At 40.5% G+C, this 24,274-nt stretch overlaps 1 protein-coding gene across 2 annotated transcripts in view; it reads right to left on the bottom strand.

The window, feature by feature from the left end:
* The window catches only part of DAB2 (DAB adaptor protein 2), a 168,733-nt gene extending 144,938 nt beyond the window's left edge, over nucleotides 1-23,795 (bottom strand). For both annotated transcript variants that reach the window (XM_066378560.1, XM_066378552.1), the window contains exon 1: nucleotides 23,512-23,795. The gene's annotated coding sequence lies outside the window, so the exon portion shown is untranslated. The remainder of the gene's footprint in view (nucleotides 1-23,511) is intronic.
* Between the last annotated feature and the right edge of the window lie 479 nt (nucleotides 23,796-24,274).

Genomic DNA, 24,274 nt, shown 5'->3' with positions numbered 1-24,274 from the left:
TCTTCCCCAACATTTATGTAACTGGCCTATTGAAAGGAAATGACATCACCGAGTTTCCTGAACGCTATCACTGGAGCCACAAAAAAGTGAGGAAACAAATTGCTTAGTAAAGAGAAAAATGTTTTTCAAATGTCTGTTTTCTTTCCCGCTTTTTCTTTCTTTCTTCCCTCCCTGCCTCAAGCATTTCTAACAACAATCTCCCCCAATCTCTGCTCCTTCTGAGTTAATGCTTGTGAAAATTTTCGTTATCTGCCTTGTGGTTTGTCCTCTTTGAATTATGAGGGAGTTAGAGAGAAAAAGATGGTCTTCTTGGGCTCTACACAATAATGTGCTGAAAAGCAAGGAATTTTTGGACCAACCTCATATCTAGTAATAGGTTTGATTGATTGATTTCATCATTCAAGTGACAGCAGGTTTTGAACCTGTAGAACCAGGCCTTGAAAAGGTATGCAGTAATTCTCCCACCACCTAAACTCTTCTGCTACCGAACAGATGTTCCAACTGTCCCTTACAGCTCAGCCCCAGAGCATGACTGAATGAGGAGGAGCATTTGGAAAGTATATCTCGTTTGCTGGAAACACCAAGACATCAAAGCAAGGAATAGTGGAGGTTTTTATAGCATAGTTTATAGTTCCTCGTATCCCGGTGCCTCAGGAATTTGCACCACTGGACCAAGGAGTCCTTTCATCTGGTTCCAAAAGTAAACCATCACTAGGGGACCCCAGCAGCTGTTTTTAAGGCTCACAAGTGTATGGAAAAAGTATTCGTGTTAGAGCAAATTATGTATACCTGCTGTTCAAACTTTCTCAGGAGTTCAGAGCAAATAAAAGATTCGTCTGAGCAGGAATCTTTTTAAGCTCTTATGTTAAAATACAACAAAACAACAACAAAAACCTTATTGACATTTTTCAATGCCTTCATACAATTCCAATCTATTTATGGTCTTCTACTCTACAGGACTATTGAGTCTCATCACTCCAAATCAGCAAGTTAAGATGGGAGCATCACTTGAAAAGTGTGTCATTTTGGGACTACCTGGATTTGTTTGAAGTTCCCTGCTCCTCTCTCTATATCCTTATCCATGGAAGACAGATTCTGTTGGTTCTCCTCCAGATTTCCTTGGCTGGCTGATGCACCTGATCCTCAGGTTTTTAAAAGTTCTTTCTGAAGAATTGCATAAGAGACATTTGGAGAGATAGAGGAGAAATATGAGGATGGTTCATTGCCTTTTCCCATGCAGTGCCTTGAAGGCCATGCAAAAAGGCAATGAACCATCCTTACATTTCCCCTCTGTCTTCCAAGATGTCTTTTATGTCATTGGGGCTGATATGTTCTTATTTTTCAATGCACCAAGTGACATGCTAGGTAAGGATATAATGTTGCAATGGTCAATTCACTCATCTAGTATGTCTGCTATTATGAACAGTAAAAAAACTATTTCTTTATTTGATTTACAACAGTGAGCAAATTGTACATGTATGTGTTTGCATGACATTTTTAAAGTTCATTTATTGATTTGGTAGAGGGAGAGAGAAACAGAAATGTCCACATGTGTCTGTATGTGCCCTGACTGGGGATTGAACCCTCAATCTTTGTGTATCAGAACAATGCTCTAGCCAACCGATTTATCCGGCCAGGGCACGTATGAATTTGTGGGCATATGATTTCAATTTTAATGAATTTTAGAGTTTGTCAACAGCAAAAATCTAGAAAAGAAACAAGCAGAAAAGTAGACATGTGCAGAAACAAACAGGGGAGGGGATCCCCAGAATGACTGAGAAAGAGTAGAAAAGCAGAGGGAAGGGGTCAGGATGCATGCCTGGCGAGACTTGGCCACAGTTAGCTCTTTGATAAGAAGCAGATCCAAATTCTTTATGACCAAATAGGTCATTTTCCTTTCGCTGCTTCTTTGACACCCATGCTTCTAATAGTGGTGGTCTTCACCAGCGAGGCACTTCTACCAGTCCTGCCTCTGGCTTCCTTTCTTGTTTTTATTCATTTATTTATTTATTGTTGTTTTTATTCATTTATTTATTTATTGTTGTTTTTATTCATTTATTTATTTATTGTTGTTTTTATTCATTTATTTATTTTTTTGTTGTTTTTTTGAGTATGGTGCTGCTGTCTTAACACCTTGATGCTCATGAATGCCACAAAAGTTACATTTGACCACAGAAGTTTAAAGGATTACTTTTTACAAAGAAAATATAGTTTGAAAAGTTGCAGGTCTTGACTAAATTTTACTTTGAAAAACATTAAACTCAGTCAAGTAGTTTTGACTTTGGAGCCAATCGTGTCACTTAAAGGTATTGCTCTGGTGTCATCAGAGCTCCAATTACCTCTGCCCGTTGTTCTTGCCTTTTCTTATCTACCTGTGAGTTAAAATATGAACCCCACAAAGTATGTTAGTTCCCTGGATAGCCCCTGCAGGGTCAGACTGAACCGTGGACACTGCATATTGTCTCACTTATAATTTAGAAATTGAGATGCCTTAAATATGAATTGGGGACTACCAATGTTTAACAAGTGTGCATCATATTTTATCAATTCCCTAAGATTTGCTTTCTACAGATGGAATATGTTATGTCAGAGGATGCCTTAGGTGGTAATCCTTACGGCAACTTCTGATGTGCATACGAACTCTTTAAAACCATTGGGCCACTGAGGTATGTAGTGCACAGAGTGACACAAAGATCATGTCTGAGGCAGACACCATGATTTCCAAAGGGCCCGTTTTCTACCTCTTCTCCCTCTGAAGGTATAGGAACGGATATGATGGTTCTGAATGACTGGTGAGTTAAGAGCTAAGCCAAGGGCTGTTTTACACATTCTTGTGGAAATATTTTACCCGGTCTCCCAGCAAAGAGTGCAGCTGAGATAATTTTATTTCATGTGGCATGGATGATTTAAAAATCTACATCCAATAAACACAGTACAGACCTTATATGTGAATACACGCATATGTGTACTATGTATGATTTTTTGTATATATGTATGAATATGCATGCATGAATTATACATATACACACACACACACATATATGTATATATATGGAGTTTTGGCACACTGCTATGTGTTAGTTTTTTCCCTCTGACCATATAACTCTATTTTAAAAATGAAGTAAGAAGGCTTAAAAATATTAATTATAGAAGCCAAACTTCTCTGAGTCATGCAGTGACCTCCCTCCACCCTACCCCCACCCTGCCGCCGCCCACTCTTATTTTTGTGCATTTGGCCCAAACACTTTTCTTTAATGAACAGAGATTTCCTTTCCAAGAAATGAGCCCAAAGTCCAGACTGAAAAGGTGAAATGCTAACGGGTGGTGTCTAGTTTATTCAAGTTGATTTCTCCAGTTGTATATTACATACATCTAGGATTTTACTGGTAGCTTAAGAGTCAATTTCTCAGCAAAATTTCCCCCTCCATCTAAGAGAACAAGAATGACCATTAAGAAAAAAATATGTATGAAATCATACTGCTAAGAATTTTTATGCTTTCCCTCCCTTTGGTAGCAGGAAGACCTTTGTCTTGAAAAGGTAAAAGTAGCAAGAACTTTATCCTTTGGCTTAAACATTAAACAGAAATATATCCACTTAAAACTTTGGCCCTGAATGAGTAGACAGTGGGTTTGGGTTCAGCCTGAGGAAAAGTTGGATGGGTTCCCTCCAAGTATAAAAGCGGGCAGAGGGCACAGTCTTGTCCTTTCAGGACACAGGTTTGATCCAGAAAAAGTAAGAGGTTTTATCTCTGAGTCTAAAGACTCAAAAGAGGATGAAAAATGCAGTTATATTTTCTAATACTGGGTTCCTTATTGTTTGTGTCACAATTTAAATCATTTGTTCACAGTTGGCCACAAGACATCAGTCTATTCCATGCTAGAAGTATACTTTTTCTGAAAACAAGAAGTGACACTAAGTAATTGCAGATTTACAGTGACTAGCAGTCTGGTCCTGCTCTTTGTCACTGCTTTCCTCTTTCAGTCCGGAGGAAGTGGCCGAGAGAGAAGAGGGGACAGTGTGGGAGGCGACTCTGTGACAGTAACCTGTTAGACTGAGGCTGGCTTCTCCCCAGTGGAAGGGTGATGAAAATACTTTAAACAGTTGCCAACAGCTCAGTAGAAAGTATCTGACATCTCACCTACATCAACAAGCAAGAGTTAAAGGTTAAATCACACACACTCAAGTGCTGGGAAAAAGGATATGCTTATGTTATCAACTTTCTTTGTTCTAGGTCAGCCTTATGTCAACAAGGAGACACATCCCCTGGTTGGAGCCACCAGGACAATAGAGGCTGATCCATGGTTTGCGCATGAGTGACAAATCTCCTTCTAAGCATTTGTAGTTTGCTTCTGGTTTCATGGGCTTCTTCACAATATTTTGCCTGCTTCCAGATCCCTATGTATTTGGAATAGTTGGTGATGGCCAATCCAGATTCTCCATCCCAAGCACATAGTTTAGTTTAGGAGGAGGAAAACCTGGGAAAAGAAAGATCTTCTTCTTTTCATGCATTTCCTGTGTTGATATCAAACTCAGTGAGCATGCACCCTAAACTCCTTAGGCTGTGGTGGGGCAGAGAGCGCTACTTTACATAACTGATGTTCACACACTAGAAGGACTTTGCAGGGAAGGCATTTAGTGCCTTTCACCGGGACATAATGAAAGAAAGCTTGGGCCAGTGATTTTTTGACGAGGTCAAGAAAGATTTAAATTAAAATTTGTGAAGAAAAGAAAATATAGCCAGGAGAGCAATGCTAAAATATGGCTCTGGAGACCAACACGTGTGCCATGAGAGAAAAACATAGTATAAAACATGCATCTTAGTTATTGCAGGTCAAGGTCCCTTTTAAGAATCTGGTGTGAGCTATAGATTATCTGCTTACACTAAATTTTCATGACTATGTTCAGAAGGATCAGAGACTCCATAGAAGTCCAACAGCTTCATGAACCACAATTAAAGTGCCCCTGATGTTAAAGGTTCTTGTAATATCGGGGTACACCAAAGGCAGCTGCCATTGCTCCTGCCATATTTTGAGAGTTAAACTGAAAATCAATACACAATAGTTAAAAATAGCACCTTTAAAACTAAGTGCTTTATGAAAACAAGGATCTGGACACCACCCCCTCCACCCCAAAATAATGTGCCTGAGAAAGGTTGGCTCTTTCTTGCTTCACATAATCTGTGTTTCCTCTAGATTTTGTACAGCTGTTAGTTGCTGGATTCTTTTCATATGTTAACACTGTCATTTAGGTTACAAAGTTGTTTGCTGTTATTTCTGTCCAGAAAACATTTGCCCAGGTCTATAGACTTGTTTTGTTTCTGCTCCCTGTGTTAGAAATATGTCTAATTTGGAGATGGATACATGAAACCACCATTGTCTGATGCCATGAGACAGTGGCATTGGCTAAAGAGCACCCTTTATCTTGATTTGGGGTTCACCAACAACTTGATGAGTTTTTATGTAGCATTACATTATTGTAGGTATTTCAAAATAAAAACAAGATTATTTCTTCAGATCTACAGTAGTTTTTAGGTCTTATTATTTGTTTTAAAAGGAAATTGTGTGTTTTTATTAAACTATTTTTGATAACTGCATTCCATTAAAACTGGTTTTCTTTGAAATATTTAAAAAATGCATTTAAAAAAACATTATTCTGAGAAGTAGTCCACAGGCTTTGTCAGACTGCTAAATGGGTCTATGGCACAGAATGTTTCAGAAAAAAATACCCTGGCCAAAAAGTGACAGAAATAAGTTTTCACTGGTGCTTGATGGATATTTGAGGTGGGTAGATTTGCTGGAAACATTGTAAATGTGCCATTGTCCTTGTATGAATGGAAAGCGGCAGAGTAAGTGTGAAGATGTCCAGCACTCAACAGAGGATTCTGTAAGCTGTTTGGACTAGAGGCTGGCTGATTTGGCTGCTGGAATACGGCTGCATCTGCCTTGAGCAGATGGTTCCTGTAAGGCATTTGCCTGAGTCCCGGGGGCAGACGCTGAGCCTTTATCACATTTATAAGCTTATGTGACTGTATTTTTTTTTTTTTGGTCTGGTTGCTATTAAATGTTGAAAAGAGTGTCTGAATTTAGACTGACACTTGCTTTCACTCAGCATCCCCATGTGGCATGGTTTGGCTGTTGGTGGAGAGAGCCTATCTATCTGCCTCTGACCATCGGAGGCTATAGATCCTACCAAAAGAACTTGACAGTTTGGAGCAGCCAAACTGGCTTATAGCAGTTAGCCTTCACTTTTTTGTTTTAAATTAATCAGAGCGTTAAATATTGCCATGTTTTCCATGGGCAGCTGGCTTGTTTTTACTTTCCAACACTGTAAATCTTGGAATTGCTTTCTTTGCTCTTGGTATTGACCATTTGAGAGTTAAGTGTTAAATCTGTTGACTGCCTGTAACAAGTGTATAAAATTTCATGGCATAACTTTTGTGCTTCTATTTCAGTCTTAGGAGGCAGCACTGTGAGTGATGAAGAGCATGAACTCTGGAGGCAGACCACTTGGGTTTGGATTGACTAGCTCACTAGTCAAGTGATCTTGGATATGTTAACCTTTTTGTTCCTTAACAATTCTCATAAGTTGTCTGTGACTGAATGAGGTAACAATAGGAAGCACTTAGAACAGTGCAGGGACATAGTAAGAAGGAATAAGTGTTAGATAGTATTCCTGGCTTCATCTTATTTCCATAGACTATTTCTTCTTTAACACATGTTTTCTTACTTCATTTGTTCATTGGAAACTTCCTACTGTATAGAATACATGTTTTGTAAACATCTCAACTCCTTTTGGCATCCTGATAGCAGTGTGGGAGATGGATCTGGAGAGAATGGGATTAGAAGTCAGTTAGAAGAATACAAAAAGAATCCATTTGATAGCAGATAACCAGAAGAGTAGCCATAGGGAGGCTGAGATAAAGAGGGACTGAAGGTATTTATGAGATTGAGTAGACAGGACATGGTGACCCACTGTGTGCAAAAGGTCAATAACAGAAAAAATGAAGTGATTCCCAGTTTGCTAGTTTAGATGACTAGGCAAATAATGGTAGCATCAATTAAGCTCAGTGTCATGAAGGTGGTTAGAGGTACTGACACATGTGAGTTAAAAGTTTGGACCATGTAGAATTTGAGGGGTTTTTTATGGAATAATTCAGTGAAGCCTAGAAAACAATTCAAAATAGTCATCTAGGGCTCGAGAGACATTATGAAGCTGAATACTTTGGTTTAGGATCTAGCAGAGTATATATTTTTAGCAATGATTATAGGTAAAAGTGCCCAGTAGTAAGTGAAGGACAAAGGACTTTGGGAAATGCACTTGAAGACAAAGGCTGCAATTCATGTTTGTATTTACAGTTAGGACATGAGCCCAGTCCCTGGCATGGAGGAGATGCTCAATAAATATTTATTCCATGACTTACCAAATGAGTGAGTAGAGAAGTAAATAGAAGAAAGCCTCAGCAGAGACTGAGAAAGAGCAGTTAAAAAGATGGCAGAACACTAAAGGAGAGTCATGTTTTTTAGAAGGCAAAAAAGCAAAGTTTTTAAAAATCTAAGTACAATCATCGTTATGGCGTCTTGGGTGACACAAAACCCTGACAGAGTTAGTGCACGGGATGACAGAACTAGGACTCAAGAGTGTGGGAAGTTAGAGTTCAGTCTCATTGTTATTTACTAAAAATATATGTAAAATCTGAACTGAGATTCAGAAAATCAAATGCAGAAGTGTTAGAAGCAGATGACCTGGTTTAATCTCATTCCTGGGGTTTAATAGTATTTTGAAAGTTTAATATAAATTCATACCATGGTCTGGCTGCCAAGGTATGCAATTAATAAAAATATCCCACATGGAAATATGGTGATAATAATAGCTTAATATATGTCACAGATACAATTTGGTACAATATATTTTAAGAGGCAAAAAAAGACTAAAACAAAAACTATAGCATATGCAGGGGACAACCAGTAGAATGGGGAAGGGTCTGGAAGTCCATCATTTGCTTGAAGATTGGTGAAAGGAAGACCCAGGAGGGACAAGGCATGTCCCAGATTTTTGCTAATCTTACTCTGTTTAGTCTGACTTAGAGCAAAGAACAGAGATATAGGAGCCATGGACTGAGAGAATCCAACCCACTCTGAGAAAGAAGTTTTCTACAGTTGTCCCTCAATGAATTCAAATAGTGAACTCTCTCCTTTGTTTATTGATAGATCTAATATTTGGGGGCACCTACCGATGTTCCAAAGATACACATTCCTGGATGGTAGCGATATAATAGCAAATCAGTCAGACATGGCCCCTGCTCTGCTGGAGCTTACTTAAATTCTAGATTCATTTTATTTATCCAGTTTTTATTGGATTCATGCCTTCTATTAGATTTGTCTTATACCTCAGGAATATAGTGAGAAAGGTCTCTAATCTCATGATCTTTATGGGTTCCTATTTTCATGATCTTTACAGTCTGTGGGGGAAGAAGAAAAAATATGTAAATATGTATAAGGTCCTGGCCAGGTGATTCAGTAGATAGAGTGTCATCCCAGAGTGCTGAGGTCGAGGGTTCAATCTCTGGTCAGGGCACAGGCGACAAGCAACCAATGAGTATATAACTAAGTGGAAAAGTGAGCTAATGTTTCTCTCTCTCTCTCTCTCTCTCTCTCTCTCTCTCTTTCTGTCCTTCCACTGCTCCTTTTCTTTCTCTCTCTCTCTCAAATTAATGGAAGAAAATATGCATAAAGTAACAGGCTAAATGATCATCTGTACTGTGTAGCAAGATAAATTCTAAAAGAGAGAAAATAATCAGGGAAACTAGTATAATTTGGTAAGGTCTGGAACAGTCTCTCTGAGGATGAGTAGATTGAAGGTAGGTATGGAGGGAATAGCAGGTGCAAGGTCATGTTCAAGGGTCTGAGACAAGGTCAGAGTCACCGGAGCAAGGTGAACAAGGAGATGAAGTTGGTGAGGTGGGAAATTGTAAGTCCAGCCCAGTCTATGGGCCTTTGTAAGAATAAGTTTTATTATAAATGTAAGGAGAAGCCACTGGAAAATTTTAATGAGGATAGTAATATGATAAAACAACATACATTAAAGAAAAAGTAGCCCTCTGAATTCTGTGTGGAGAATGTGTTAGAGAAGGGAAAATTAAATGTAGAGAAAATCAGAACTCCATCACCTCAGTTTAGATAAGAGGTAATTGTGTTTTGGAAGAGCTTGGAGACAGGAAAGATACAGAGGAGTGGATTAATTCAATGTGTATTTCAGTAAGTTTAACAGTAATTGGGGACCTGATTTGAGCTGCAGTGATGTAGTAAGGGAGTTAGGATGAGGAAGACTTTGAGTCTAGCTGAAGGATCTCAAGAGTGTAGCTCCTATAACTGGATGCATTCTGAGAGGAGCCTTAGAGGAGCTCCATGTTTGGGGAGTGATGGGGAGATGATTATGAGTATGAGCTCCTTATGGACAGTTGAAGTTTGTGGGGAGGACTCTGGACATCCAACTGATATAGGAATTCACTGACATGTCCCATTTGGGAAAGTTGTGTGGACAAAAAAAGGGGGCATTATGGAAAGTAACCTTCTTACAGGGTAATCTGATCGTAAATTCCTAACTGGGCTGGTCATGGTGGGTAGTTATGCCCCAGGTCTACAACTTCTTTCATAAAAGCTTTTAAGCCAGCCCTGTCCATTGTACTTGTGCATCTGGGTTAATACACCTTTGAGATGCCAGAAGTCATGACCCCCGAGAAGGGGGTATTAATGCTCAAGAGAGCACGTAATCTGCTTAACTATCTTAAAAGCCAATCCCCACCTTTCTCTCTCCAATTTTCTTACATTCCCTCCTTAATTTCAAATGCACAAAAGCTATAAAACTGTTACTCTCCAGAGCATTTGAGATCTTGCTCTCTGGCATATGTTGTCAGGTTGGCTCAAATAAATTCTCATAAAAATTCTCTATAGTTTTTGACAGTTCTTAGGTCAACAGTTTATTATATTTCTTGGTGTTCAAGTGTGTCTGTGACTCCACTCTATCTCCCTTCCCTTTTTATGTCAAAGATGGAGGGAGAAATTGGAGTTCAAGTATTTTTCCTCATTTTATCAACAGAAAACAGCATGGCATTGACTTCTCAAGGCTTTTTTAAGGAGGGAATTCAACAAGTATTCATTCAATAATTAAGATGTTTTCTAGAGATGTGATTGTTTGCTGGCAATTTGAGAGAATTTATTGAAATATATGGTGCAGATATTTCTCCCATTGAATTATATGAGTCATAGGAGAAATTGAGAAATAGCCTCTAGACATCATTAAACATCAATGTTTGGGGATCAAATTGGTGATGAATACAAAGAGAAGATCATTAAGTCAGGAGAGATAAGATAAGCATTCTTAAGAACTAAAGTATGCTTCAGCAACCATGACTAAAGGTCTTTCAAATTAACTTTTAAATAAGGATAGAGGGACTAGCCATGCAGAATGATGCTGAGTCTCATCTTTTTCCTTCAACCCAAATAAGTCATTTTTCATATACAGTCTCTCTCTCTCTCTTTCATTATTTTTTATTTATTTTTAATTGATTTTAATTTATTGTGTTTACATAGATTCTAGTGTTGCCCCAAATGCATCCCCCCTCCTCCGTATTCCTCTCAACATCCCCCTTACCCCCTTCACACAGCGCCCTTCCCCCTTCCTTTCAGGTTTATCCCATCCTATCATCCCCTTTCCCTCTGTCCTCTTTTCCTCTGGTCCCTTTGATCCCTCCTCTGTCTCAGTTCTGTTCTTCAGTTCGCTTTGTTCATTGGATTCCTCAAATGAGTGAGGTCATATGATATTTTTCTTTTTCTGCTTGGCTTATTTCACTTAACATAGTAGTTTCCAGGTCCATCTATGTTGTCGTAAACGGTAAGATTTCCTTCTTTTTCATGGCCCCATAGTATTCTATTGTATATATGTACCACTGCTTTTTAATCTACTCATCCACTGATGGACACTTAGGCTGTTTCTATATCTTGGCTATTGTGAACAATGCTGCCATAAACATGGGGGTGCATTTCTCCTTTTGAATCAGTGATATGGTATTCTTGGGATATATTCCTAAAAGTGGGATGGCTGGGTCAAAAGGCAGTTCTATTTTTTATTTTTTGAGGAATCTCCATACTGTTTTCCACAGTGGCTGCACCAGTCTGCATTCCCACCAGCAGTGCAGGAGGATTCCCTTTTCTCCACATATCTCTCTTTTTAAAATTAAATTTATTAGAGTACTTTTAATTCACAAAACTGACAGGTTTTAGGTGTACAACTCAACAAAACATCATCTGCATACGGTATCACTTACCTAACACCCCAGATAAAGTCTCTTTCCATCCCCATTGTCCCCTCCTCTGCCCATCTCCGCCTAACCCCTACTCCCTTTCCCTCTGCCCATCTCCGCCTAACCCCTACTCCCTTTCCCTCTGCCCACCTCCACCTAACCCCTACTCCCTTTCCCTCTGCCCACCTCCACCTAACCCCTACTCCCTTTCCCTCTGCCCATCTCCGCCTAACCCCTACTCCCTTTCCCTCTGCCCATCTCTGCCTAACCCCTACTCCCTTTCCCTCTGCCCACCTCCACCTAACCCCTACTCCCTTTCCCTCTGCCCATCTCCGCCTAACCCCTACTCCCTTTCCCTCTGCCCACCTCCACCTAACCCCTACTCCCTTTCCCTCTGCCCATCTCCGCCTAACCCCTACTCCCTTTCCCTCTGCCCATCTCCGCCTAACCCCTACTCCCTTTCCCTCTGCCCATCTCTGCCTAACCCCTACTCCCTTTCCCTCTGCCCATCTCCGCCTAACCCCTACTCCCTTTCCCTCTGCCCACCTCCGCCTAACCCCTACTCCCTTTCCCTCTGCCCATCACCTCCTTGTTTTCTGTGCCTATGTGTTATGTATATATGATTTTTGACTAATCCCTTCACCTTCTTTTACCCAGTTTCCCCTACCTCCTCTATATAAAAATGTGTAATCTCATATAGACTCTTGATTCTCTACTTTTCAATTTAATCCAAAAATTTAGTTTGACACCTTATTTCAACCCATCATCCTATAAGAGGGCTACTGAGATAGAGTTCTGCTTTTACCTCCCTCTCTTTTATCATCCTGCACCCTACTTTTTCTAAAGTGATTCTTTTATAGCACCTCTCTTGTATTCAAAATCCTCCACCTGGTCCACGTATTATGACAGTAAAACAATCCCACCTTTTTCGACTGGTGTAGGACCCAACCAACCCTATCAAGTGTATGCACCCCCCCCACCACCATTCATTGTCACCCTCTCCTGGAACACCTAACTCTTCCCTGAGTCTACCCTTCTTTTATATATATATATATATATATATATATATATATATATATATATATATTTTTTTTTTTTTTTTTTTTTTTTTTTTTTTTTTTCTTCTTCATTTTTCTGAACCTGGAAACAGGGAGAGACAGTCAGACAGACTCCCGCATGTGCCCGACCAGGATCCACCCGGCACGCCCACCAGGGGCGACGCTCTGCCCACCAGGGGGCGATGCTCTGCCCATCCTGGGCGTCGCCATGTTGCGACCAGAGCTACTCTAGTGCCTGAGGCAGAGGCCATAGAGCCATCCCCAGCGCCCGGGCCATCTTTGCTCCAATGGAGCCTTGGCTGCAGGAGGGGAAGAGAGAGACAGAGAGGAAAGCACGGCGGAGGGGTGGAGAAGCAAATGGGCGCTTCTTCTGTGTGCCCTGGCCGGGAATCGAACCCGGGTCCTCCGCACGCTAGGCCGACGCTCTACCGCTGAGCCAACCGGCCAGGGTACCCTTCTTTTAAGGTCAAGACACTCCTAGGACACCTGATCCTTACAGATTTTGTATTGCTTATCACTAGCTTCTCTATATCATTATGTACTCCCTATATGCACATAGTGAAGATTTGTATCTGGGTTACTCTCCTCTATTGCAAGAGAACCCTCCCTTTGGTGCTTTCCTGTCCTATTTCCCAGGAACTCTCTCTAGACAGCGTCTGAGGTCAGTGGGATCTTTGAGGTTATCTCTATCTAGATTCAAGGCATTTTCCAGTAAGAAAAGAACACAGTCTAATTTTAAAGCCTAGTTTTGGAAGTAGGAATGAAGAAAGACAGCTTTTGCTAAATGCTCTGGAAAGTATACTGTGCAGTAAAATGCAAGGCATTTTATCTACTACCCAAATTAAAACGCAATAATAAAATGCAAGGAATTTTATTCTCTCTGTCTCTATTTTTGTTTTATTTCTCCTCTTTATTGAATTGTTTGGAATGACACTGGTTAACAAAATTATACAGGTTTTGGGTGCACAACTCTACCACACATCATCTGCACACTGTATTGTGTGCTCACCGCCCCAAGTCAAGTCTCCACCTATCACCAATCAGCCCGCTAGACCCTCTTCCACCTTCCCCTCTCTTTGTCTCTAGCAATCACCACCCTGTTGTCCATGAATTTATCTCCCTCTTTTTAAAAAAATCTCTTTGTTTCAAATTTTATTTTGTTTTATTTTATTTTTTTATAGAGACAGAGAGAGTCAGAGAGAGGGATAGACAGGAAGAGACAGACAGAAACAGAGAGATGAGAGCATCAATCATTAGTTTTTTGTTGTGTATTGCGACACCTTAGTTGTTCATTGATTGCTTTCTCATATGTGCCTTGACCGTGGGCCTTCAGCAGACCGAGTGACCTCTTCTTGCTCGAGCCAGCGACCTTGGGTCCAAGCTGGTGAGCTTTGCTCAAACCAGATGAGTCTGCATTCAAGCTGGCGACCTTGGGGTCTCGAACCTGGGTCCTCTGCATCCCAGTTCGACACTCTATCTACTGTGCCACCGCCTGGTCAGGCTCTGTCTCAATTTTTAAAACCAACTTCCCCATTTCTTATACTGAATCATATTTTTTAGTTACTTTTCAGAATCTATTTTCTCCTTTAGTCTTTTAATCACCTCTAGGCATATGTTGTTAGTCTTCTAGGCTCCTTTTATTCTTCCAAATCATCTGAACAGACTGATTTATTTCATTGTCTAACTTTTTCTCTCTTTTCAATAACACTAGATTTTCTTTTATATTTATCTATTCCTTAAACTTCATTTTATTCATTCATATTTTCCAGCTGAGTCAAGAGAGACTTCCTCTTTTCTCTTCCTTCCTGCTGAGTCGTTCACTGCTAAAGACATTGCCATTTTCTATATAGAATGCATTTTGCAATTAGGTTACCACAGGGAGACAGTCTCTTTGTATTTCTCATTTTCCTGGCTAGTCAGTCATAATTTTGTGTCCATTTTTGATGTCAGAATGTTTATTTGGAATTTAAGGTATGGTTTTATAATAAATTATTTCAGACTACTTAGGTTTGTAGTAAAATATTCTCCATTACTACATTACCTACTATTTACATTCTAGTTTAATTTCTATTTTTAATGGCTTTGAGCTATCTGATAATGAATGTTTTTGTTTTTCCTATACAGAGCTCTACCATTTAAATTTCTTGTATCTAAGAGAAAAAGTTGCAGTCTCTTGTTCATAAGATATGCAGCAAACAGTATTGCCAGATACATTCAGAGAACTGGGGCTGCGGTCATTTTTAAAAATAAATAGATGTGCATTCACACCATTTTTCTTAGCTGTGTATTCACATCAGTTCTTTCTCAAATTAAGTGGTAGTTTCCTTCCTTCTGATTAAAACAAGTTCTTGTCTTAATAGTCCCTCCTAATCTTTTGGACAGCATTTGTTCAGCATTATTCTGGGCTGGCATAAATGCCCGAACAGTTGCCCGGATGTGAACTCTATCTGTCCTGGAAGTGGAGGAGGAAATGAATTTAGGTGAAGATTTTTCATGCCATTTCTAGCTGGTTCTCCTCCATACTGGCAACAATGTATTATGGGAACTACAAAGTCAAAATTCTCCTACCCTAAAAGACTATCAAGGTGCAAAAAGATAAAAAAATAAAAATCATTAATGTGAAAAGGGCTACCTTTTCTTTTTTAAGTCATGGTTTGAAACTATGCTTCTAATATTACTTATAAACTCTTTTGCTTTCTTGACCAGTAGTCCTTCTGCTGAAATATTGAATATATATTGCTGCAGATTGAAGAGACTTCGGTTTTCTTTAACTAAGTAAACTGAACTGTCATTTGAAATGTGAGGTCTGAAGATTTTCATACATTTTGACATTTCATATCACAACTTGTCTTAGCTTGCTTTGTTTTGAGTAAATTGTAAACAACAATACTAATAATAGCTTATATTTATTAAGCACTTAATAAATGCAAAGTACTGTTCCAACAATTTCATAGAAATTACCTTAATCCATTTTCACAATTATTCTGTGATGTGTGTACTATTGTTATAATATCTGCTTTCAGGTGTGGAAACCAAGACACAACACTACTAATCAATTTGCCCAGGGTAGCTCAAGTCCACCTAGGGGAGCCAGTGTTAAATCTGGACTCCATTCCACATTCATTTAGTCACTACTCCACAAAAAAATCACAGTGATAGAAAAAGCGAGAACATTTATATTTGATAAAAGATTGCTTGACAAGATAAGAGGATAGAATTAAGAGTCCCAATTTAGTTAGTTTGATTTCCAGAGTCCCCCAAACGCTTGGTGAGGTCAGGAGGAAGGATGTTCATTGGATGCCAAAAATTCCATGCCCCAACTTTATTCAAGAATGCGAGAGCCTAAATGCAAGTATCATGCAGAGAAGCGTAATTCTTTCATCTTAGTGAGAACACGATATACAAAACACAAACTAGTAGCAAGATATTAGGGAGTTGGTAAGAATAGTTTGTTGCGAAAAGGGAGTATTGAAGAAGGAACAATGACTTGTTTTACTTTAAGCTCCTGGTGAAAAGATTATACTGATTCCAGTGTAATCATTCTTGAAACATAGAGGTAGTCTTATTTTTTCCTGTGATATTTACCATTAATTCATAGATTTGAAAATCCAAACAATGGAAATTCAAGCCCTATATGGGTTCTGCATTTCTATTTAGAATCTTATGTATTTGAATGACAGCTGCAATGAAATGAGTAGTTTTCTCTGTTACTGGAGGTCTGACTCCAAGGGCCAGTTATTAATATTCACTCCGAATTCCTCGGCATGAATAACAGAGAGGAATAGAAATAGATATTAATAACACTTGGGCTTTTAACATGCAGTACCCTAGATCTAAAAGAACCTAACTTTAGTTCTATAAATTATTCACTAAATAGACAAATGATTTTATTTCAGAACCGAATGAATGAGAATATAGAACAATGTTTAAAACCAATATTTTAAAGCTCATAAATGTTATCTTTTGACTGTCATAATTACTGCTTAATCTAATTTAGATATTTTCATGGAGCCAAGTCATCCTACTCTCTCATAGACAGAAACCTACAGATCAGTGTCTTTCAATCACCCATCTGCAGGCAGGTGCCTGTTCACCAGAAATTTTGTGCTAGTCTGCAAAAGAGTTACCCATCCTGACTTCAACACTGCTATAGATGCTCATTTAAAATAGTGAGGTCCAGGTAACTGAAAATACCCAAGTCATTTTTCTGCCCAACTACAATTTAAGTTCTGAGCACTATACCAACTGTGTAAGATACGGTATCATATTTAGTCTTTGTCATAGTCCCACAAGAAAGCATTTCAACCATTCTATTTTACTTGAAGTGGTGAAGCCACTTCCCTCAGGACACAGCTTGTAAGTGGCAGTGCCAGAGTTGGAATTTGAGTTTGTATGGTGTCCAGGTCTAGGTGTTTGCCTTGGTTGCCTCTCTGTGTAGGAGGGATTCCCACATTGGTTAAGAGGTAGAGTAGAGAAGTCTCTGGAGTTATAAAGGAGTCCATAGTCCTAAGAAAACATAAGTTTTCTAGGTAGCGTCTTCTGGTTTAACTCTAATTTAGCATGTCTGCTTTCCAAAAGAGAGCCAAGAGGTGAAGCCCCAAGGGAGAAAGGAAGCAATCCACAGTGAAGTGCCCAGAAAAGTCTTCCCCTTTGTTCATCGCAACCATTCTCAGATCCAAGTTGTCCTTGATTCAGAATGAGATGAGAGCCAAGAGCAGTGGCAACAATATTGTGATGGGATAAACATGGATGGGGGCTTGCGGAGCCTGGATGACTTCTCCCAAGATTGAAGGCACATTAGTGCCTTGAGCACTGGACACAACTCATAGACTATGTCCCGGCTATCACCACCGTTCTTATCATGTGCCTGGTGTACAGTAGGCACTTAAATAATTTTATCTCCTCTCTCCTTCATTCTCTTTGAGTTCACACATATTCAGAGGCTTTCTCAAATTCCACTATTTTTTAGACAGAAATAACATAAAAGACATATTAATCTTATAATGTATCAGCTATGCCTATAGGAAAAAAGACTGCATATTTATAGGGTGGTCCACTGATCCAATCCTTCACAGAAAAATGTCATACTTTTGAAAACCTTTTATTCTTGATGTCTTTTTTTTTTTAAAAGAAAATATGCAATTACGTGCAAAAATGGGACTAAAATGTTAGATAAATAAATATCCCATGTGCACTTTCTCATTCTATTTCAAACTGTTTGCTCTTTCAGCAAATTATCTGACTTGACATTTAGAAGCTTGGGGCATAGAGAGAGGCTTTACCATCCCATCCTTTTGTGTGCCTCTTGGTTATTTTGACAGTCCACTCAGTATAACTGAAGGAAGCTTTATTCCAGTGAACATGTACTTCACTTTCCATTGAACTATGACTTTAAAAAACCAATCTCTTAACTTCCTTTGGGGAGCCATGTGACTGACTGCCTTGTCAGCAAGCTACTTTTCCTGAATCGAAGTTGTTTCCTTTCCTACAGAGAAAAATTGCTGCTATCACTTCCAACGCCTTCAGCAATGGCCTTTCCATGTATAGTATATGCTCTTTTCTCTTTTTTTTTTAAGTGGCGGCCTCTTCCTTTTTGCTTATTTGCTCAAAAATTGTTTATCCTAAAGAAAAATGTAAGGATATAAGCACATTTTATGCTCTGTGGAAAAAAACAACAACCAGCATTTGCTGAGATTTCTGATCCCAGAGACAGCTTAAAGTTCTCTAAAACATCTATTTTAAGATATCTATTTCAAATATCTAAACACAAGAAAAACAACGTCTGGCTGAAGCCAACATCACTCAAGCCCTTCTTAATTTCTTTATCTTATGAAAAAAAATGTTTTTTACAGTTTTTTTTTCTATACAGTCTTTAATGCCATGACTATTTCTGTCTTGTTGGACACTCTGCCTGCCTCTGGGCACTGCCCCACTGTGATTTCTTTCCTTGGTGACTTTCCCCCTTCTTCACTAGCTTGTCTCCTACCTCATTCAGTCCTTTGCCTGTTCTGTCCTTAGTCTCCTGCTTTTTCCCTGAATATTCCAACTGGACGCTCTCCCACCCACTCTCCTGGCTTCGTGCCTCATTGACACGTGGATTAGCCCCGCCTTCAGCCTAGACGTGTCTTCTGAACTCCGGCCTGGATACCTCCTGGGCAGCTCCTTCCAGATGTTCCCAAGTCACCTCAACATGAACACGTCAAAATAAACTCCCCTCAGATCTTCTTCTCAGCAAGCTTTTCCCATGTCCACTATCTCAGCGAGAGTGTTTCATACACCCGGGCACCTGAGCTTTGACATCACTGAGCCATTCTCTTAATTTGACTATTGAAGATTTCTTCTATCTCTCCTTTCTTCCTTCCCTGTCTTTATACACTTAGGTTATGCGCTCACCAACTCTCCTAGAATTAGCACAACTTGTTTCCCAATTCCCCACTTTCCCGTCCCTCTTATAGTGATGTCCAAAACTTATTATTAAAATGACATTCTGTATATCATTCTTTTGCTTTAAAACCTTGGTAATCCCCCATTTTATGTGCAAAAAAACCCCACACTCTCTCTAGAGAGATACTACAAAGTCATCAGCAGTTTGGACTCAACAGACTCTCTTCCAGGCTCCAAGAGCGTCCTTCACAACACTCACTTCGCTGCCCCGAAGGTGTACATACTAACTTCACCGTAATCTTTATATCTTTCTGTCTTGCACATTCCCCTACTGTCTCTGCCAGAAAGATTTCCCCCTGTTTTCTCTTCCCACCTAATGATGGATGCCATTCATTTTTCAAGAGCCAGCTCGAATACCATCTTTTCCCTGAAGTCTACCCTTCAGGGAAAGATACATACTTTCTCCTCTCTCACAGCCCTGAGCCCCTTACCTTTATATATTCAGGGCTATAAACTATAAATAGTCCACAACAAGAGAGGGCTTTTAAAGAGCAGGCATTATAGCTTCTTCTTTTCATTAGAAGAGTCTATCATCATGTCTGGCTTACAACAAAAATTGGGTTCTTATTTTTTTGCTAAATAAATTGAATTAATGGAAAATAATGAAAAATCTTAAGAATGGTCCCACTGATTCCAAATACCTATGCTGAATGTTTATATGTTTACTCTATATTTTCTTTCTTCCAAAGGACTTTGTTGGCTTTCAATCTGTGATAAGCTCTTTGTGGGACTCCTACTACCCAAGGCAAGGGCAAAGGAAAGAGAATTCAATAGCTGCATTGACGGCTACTGAAGTCACCGACAACATTTCCTATGAGGTGACAGATGTGGCCAGCTACAACCAGACTCTGTCCCTCACATTATGAGACTGGCAACAAGACAGCAAGGCAACAAACCCAAGGGTTAGTACAATGCAGTGTGTGTGACATAAGAAGCTACTCCTTCCTCTTTGCATGAGCAATGGAAATGGGGGTGCCCGTTCTTTCTTTCTAAAACCTCCTTGGTAGGATCATTCACAAGACTGTTGTATAATTCAGTTCCCTCACTGGTATCTGCTGAGAAAAAGGGTTTGTAAATTTACATATACTTCATAGGTTCAAAGGAAATCGGTCTTGGAGAGAGAGTGCCTACAGGGGGCAGTGTGAACTCACCCAGTTAATGGTTAAGACAAGAGACAGCTGGGGTGAGGTGGCCAGTTCTCAGAACCTAGCTGAGCTTGTTTCATCCCCATTTCAACCCTGTGTCCCCACCCACTCTGAATGGGAGTCTATGGCCAGTAACAGGAGCTGAGGGGCTTAAAGAGGTTGAGGTACGAATCACTGTGGTACAAAGAGCCCAGACTTCTAATCCATGGAGATAGCCAGAACCAGGACACCTGCCTCCAAGAAGGCATCAGCAGCCAGGTTACGCTCACCGAGAGAGGTGGTGGCAGTTCCTGTTCGCATGCATGACACACTTCCCCTCCCCTGTCCACTTGCCACTCAGAACCTTGGAAGAGGAATCCCAGGAGGGGAATGAGACATGGTGGTGTCCCTGAGAGAGACTCCCAGTCAGGCAGGGTGCCAGTTCATGCTTGTACCGGATAGAGTGAAGGAGGACAGAAGGTGAGGATAAACTTGCGTTTGGTGACTGAACTGACCGAGGCTTAATATCTGAAAACAGCTGGAAAGCTATGGAGCTGCCTCAGATGCTCTCAGAGGACCCACTACCCCGTAGAGAATTCATACTAGGTCTAGTAAAACTGGGAGGAATAATTTACAGATATAAAAGCTTCAAAGTTCTTACTGAGTTAACACTGCTTAACTAATCAGGTACATATGTAAACCCATTCAAATTCATAGAAAGCCTGCAAGGAGAGAACAAATAGTGACTCCAAATCACAATCAAAGCAAACCTTTCCTTACTAATTTATCCCCGAGTCCCACATGTAATGTCACTTTATCCCCAGTGAACCCTCCAGGTATCAGAGTATGGTCAGAGGCCCCATGGAGCACAGGAAGGATGCAGTCTTATTTTGACCCCAAATATAGTTCTGACTCAGTATAAGGATGAAGCAAAGACATATGGCAGCTCTTACTTGGACCACAGTTTAGAATGAGCTCCTAGCCATCTGATGGATGATCTGGAACTTTCTGGAACCATTGAGAACACTGCTCATCAACATATTTGGAGACATATGTCTGCAAGCCATCGATGTATAGAAATAGCTGATTTGTTTGTTCTTCTCTCAAGGGCAGAAATGTAAAGTATTTCATGATGTTATACGATATGAATAGTGATTTCTCCCAAAAATGATTCTGAGAGAAGACCAGGCCCATCTTGAACTACTTGTGTCTAATTCTCTCAATTCTTCCACCTCCATTTATATATTCATATTAGATTGCTTGCTTGTCGACTCTGTTCCTGACAGCCTCTATTAGTTTCAGTCTATTTTCTGGACAACTTCTTGGTTTCTCAGATGATTTTACCATGACCTGTCTGAAAATCTGAGGCACTCCATTATGACAGAATTCCTTGGGCTGTATGGAATCAACCTTCAGGTTAGATGTATTACCCCTGCACCGAGTCAGAGAGCTCTCTCATTTTTAACTCTTTCCTTCAAAGATTCCGCTTCTCCTCTTGAATCCTTCATTACCTCCCTCTTCTCCTGGACTCAATTTCCCTGAACTTCAGCATTCCCTCTAGCTGACTCTTCTGGAAGCCAACATTTACTACTCCCATGCGCACCCTTGACAATAACGTAGACACAATATTCACAGAAATGTATATGAGAACCGCCAGGAATTGTCCATTTTTAGCCCCAGAAAGAGAAGGTGAGGATAAACTTGTGTTTGATGACTGAACTGACCGAGGCTTAATATCTGAAAACAGCTGGAAAACTATGGAGCCACCTCAGATGCTCTCAGAGGACCCACTATCCCGTAGAGAATTCATGCTTACATGGAGCCCTGCTAAGGCCAGAAGAAACCAAGTAATCAGAGGTGGTGAGCCCGAGAAGGACCTAAATGTTAATAATCATTTTATTCTTGACTAAACAGTGGTATGTTTCAATGTCAAACTTCAAAACACCCCAACACAAAGGAGAGCAGAGATTTCTAACGATGAGCAGTGAGTTTTGGCCTTTCTACCTTCTTCTACTTTAGTTTTTAAATGGGTCCAAGTAATCTGAAAACCAGGGCTACCAAACACCTAAGTCACCTGGGCATTATTGATATATACCATATTTCCTCATGTATAAGCACACGTTTTGGGAAAAAATTGGGGTCTAAAAACTGGGTGCATCTTATACAGTGGTTGTAGATTTTTTTACTTGCATTTCCTGCTTTTTCAAGCTTGTTTTTGAGTCCATTGTTGAAGATAGTGATTCGTCATCAGACACAGATGAGGACAAGCTAGTGGATGGGAGCTTTGATAGTGATGAAGAGCTGTATGAATTTTATGATAAATAAAACTTGAGTTCAATAACTTTATGTAATACATTTTTTTTTTTTTTACAGAGACAGAAAGAGAGTCAGAGAGAGGGATAGACAGACAGGAATGGAGCGATGAGAAGCATCAATCATTAGTTTTTCGTTGCGCATTGCAACACCTTAATTTTTCATTGATTGCCTTCTCATACGTGCCTTGACCGCGGGCCTTCAGCAGAACGAGTAACCCCTTGCTTGAGCCAGCGACCTTGGGCTCAAGCTGGTGAGCTTTTGTTCAAACCAGATAAACCCTCGCTCAAGCTGGCAACCTCGAGGTCTCGAACCTGGGTCCTCTGCATCCCAGTCCGACGCTCTATCCACTGCGCCACCGCCCGGTCAGGCTGTAATACATTTTATTTCAAATCTCTGGCCCCAAAACAAAAGTGTATCTTATACATGGGGAAATACGGTACTTTGTAGAATGAAGGTAGGTACATTTCTGTGAGGTTGTTATAATGGCTCTTTCTTATGCCCTGGAAGCCCCACTTTAAATATCCAATTCTGTCCAAGGCTTTGGGATTGCAATATTCAGTACGAGGTGTCATTACATGGTGATGGAAGGAATCCTGAAATACCGTCATGCTTGGTGGGCTGGCCTGCAACTTGTACAAATATCTAAGGCTTATTTTTCTTTTGATTTAAAACATAACACGAAGGCTTTGCATTATAATCAGAGGTCGAACAGCCTGCTGGTGTCTGTAAATGTTTTTCATCCCTTTGGTATTCCCTGGTCCCAAAAACAACGATCAGAGATCAGAGAGACCGTTGACTGAATTTCAGAAATCACCTTGGTGGGAGAGGAAGCCACCCAGTTCTTTATCACAGCGCCCCCTGCTGCTTCAAAGTCAAGGCCTCAGCACCGGTGCCGTTTTCCTTTCAACTGTTGAGGGGCTCTGGAAACATGGCTGGAAAACATTATCCTCTGCTGAGCTGGAGCCAGGAAAGTCTCAGGAGAGAATTCCTTCCTGACATAAAATTAAACCTGGCTTCAGCATATCTTGGGGGGAGGGAGGGAAAGGAGGAAAACTTACCGTTGATGTTTTTTGGCTTGGCTTTCTTTCTGTTCCTAAAGCAACATTATTTTAAAAATCTAACAAAACCTGTCATCTGCCAAGCCAGCCCAAGCCTTCCCAGTTTGCGCCAGCTTGGGGTTTCTCTGTCCTGCCCTGTTCTGTCGTCTGTCTCATTCCACTCAAACTTTGCAAAATCTATGTGCAAACAGAGGGATGCATTTTGACTTACCTGCAGCAGAAGTAGAAGCTGACTCTCTCTCTCCTGTGGAAGGGAACCTGGGGCCCAAACTCCTGCCAAGTCCCAGGCACGGTGGCCCCGAGGTGGTGGCAGAGCTCCCAAACCACGGAGTGACTGAGCCTGCAGGTGACTTGTTCTTTTCAGCCTTGCACGACTTCAGAAGTGGCTCCGGAGCAACTGGCCCCAGGCGCTGTGTCCACAGGTCCAACTGGATGCACCGGTATCTTGAGCGGAAGCTCTGGACACTATGGCTGTAGGCGGCCTTGCTTCTCTGTGCCGGCTGTAGGTGGTGTGGCGAAGATCACCATGTGACCTGATGCCACTGCTAAGTGTCAGGTTATTGATTCACCCAAGGAACAGATGTTAGAATCATTGAGTTTTTTAAAAAAGAGCTGCCTTCATCAATTCTGTGCTGGGGGAAAGGTACCTTGTTTCTCAAAATGAGGCTGGATTCACCTTCCAAACCAGTACTGGTTTAGGGTGACAGCTTTCTCCTTTATGTTCCTCTTGAAAAACAATGAGTTTGAAACTGTTTGTCCACTGGGGAGAGAGGACAGGAAGTGAATGGACTCTCCTGAGAAGTTCTGTAGGGTGCAGAACAATTTTGGATACACAGGCGTTGATCTCTGGCTCTGAATCTACTACCCAAATTAAAATGCATTTAGGGTCCTGGTAGATGGACTCTGGTAGAGTGTCACATCCGTGTGTGGAAGTCCTGGGCTTGATTCTTGGTAAGAGCACACAGGAGAAGTGA

Source organism: Saccopteryx leptura, chromosome 1 (genome assembly GCF_036850995.1).
Source record: "Saccopteryx leptura isolate mSacLep1 chromosome 1, mSacLep1_pri_phased_curated, whole genome shotgun sequence".
NCBI classification, from domain to species: domain Eukaryota; kingdom Metazoa; phylum Chordata; class Mammalia; order Chiroptera; family Emballonuridae; genus Saccopteryx; species Saccopteryx leptura.
Note: the sequence above shows the minus strand (reverse complement) of the source record. Positions and strands in the feature narration are given on the sequence as shown.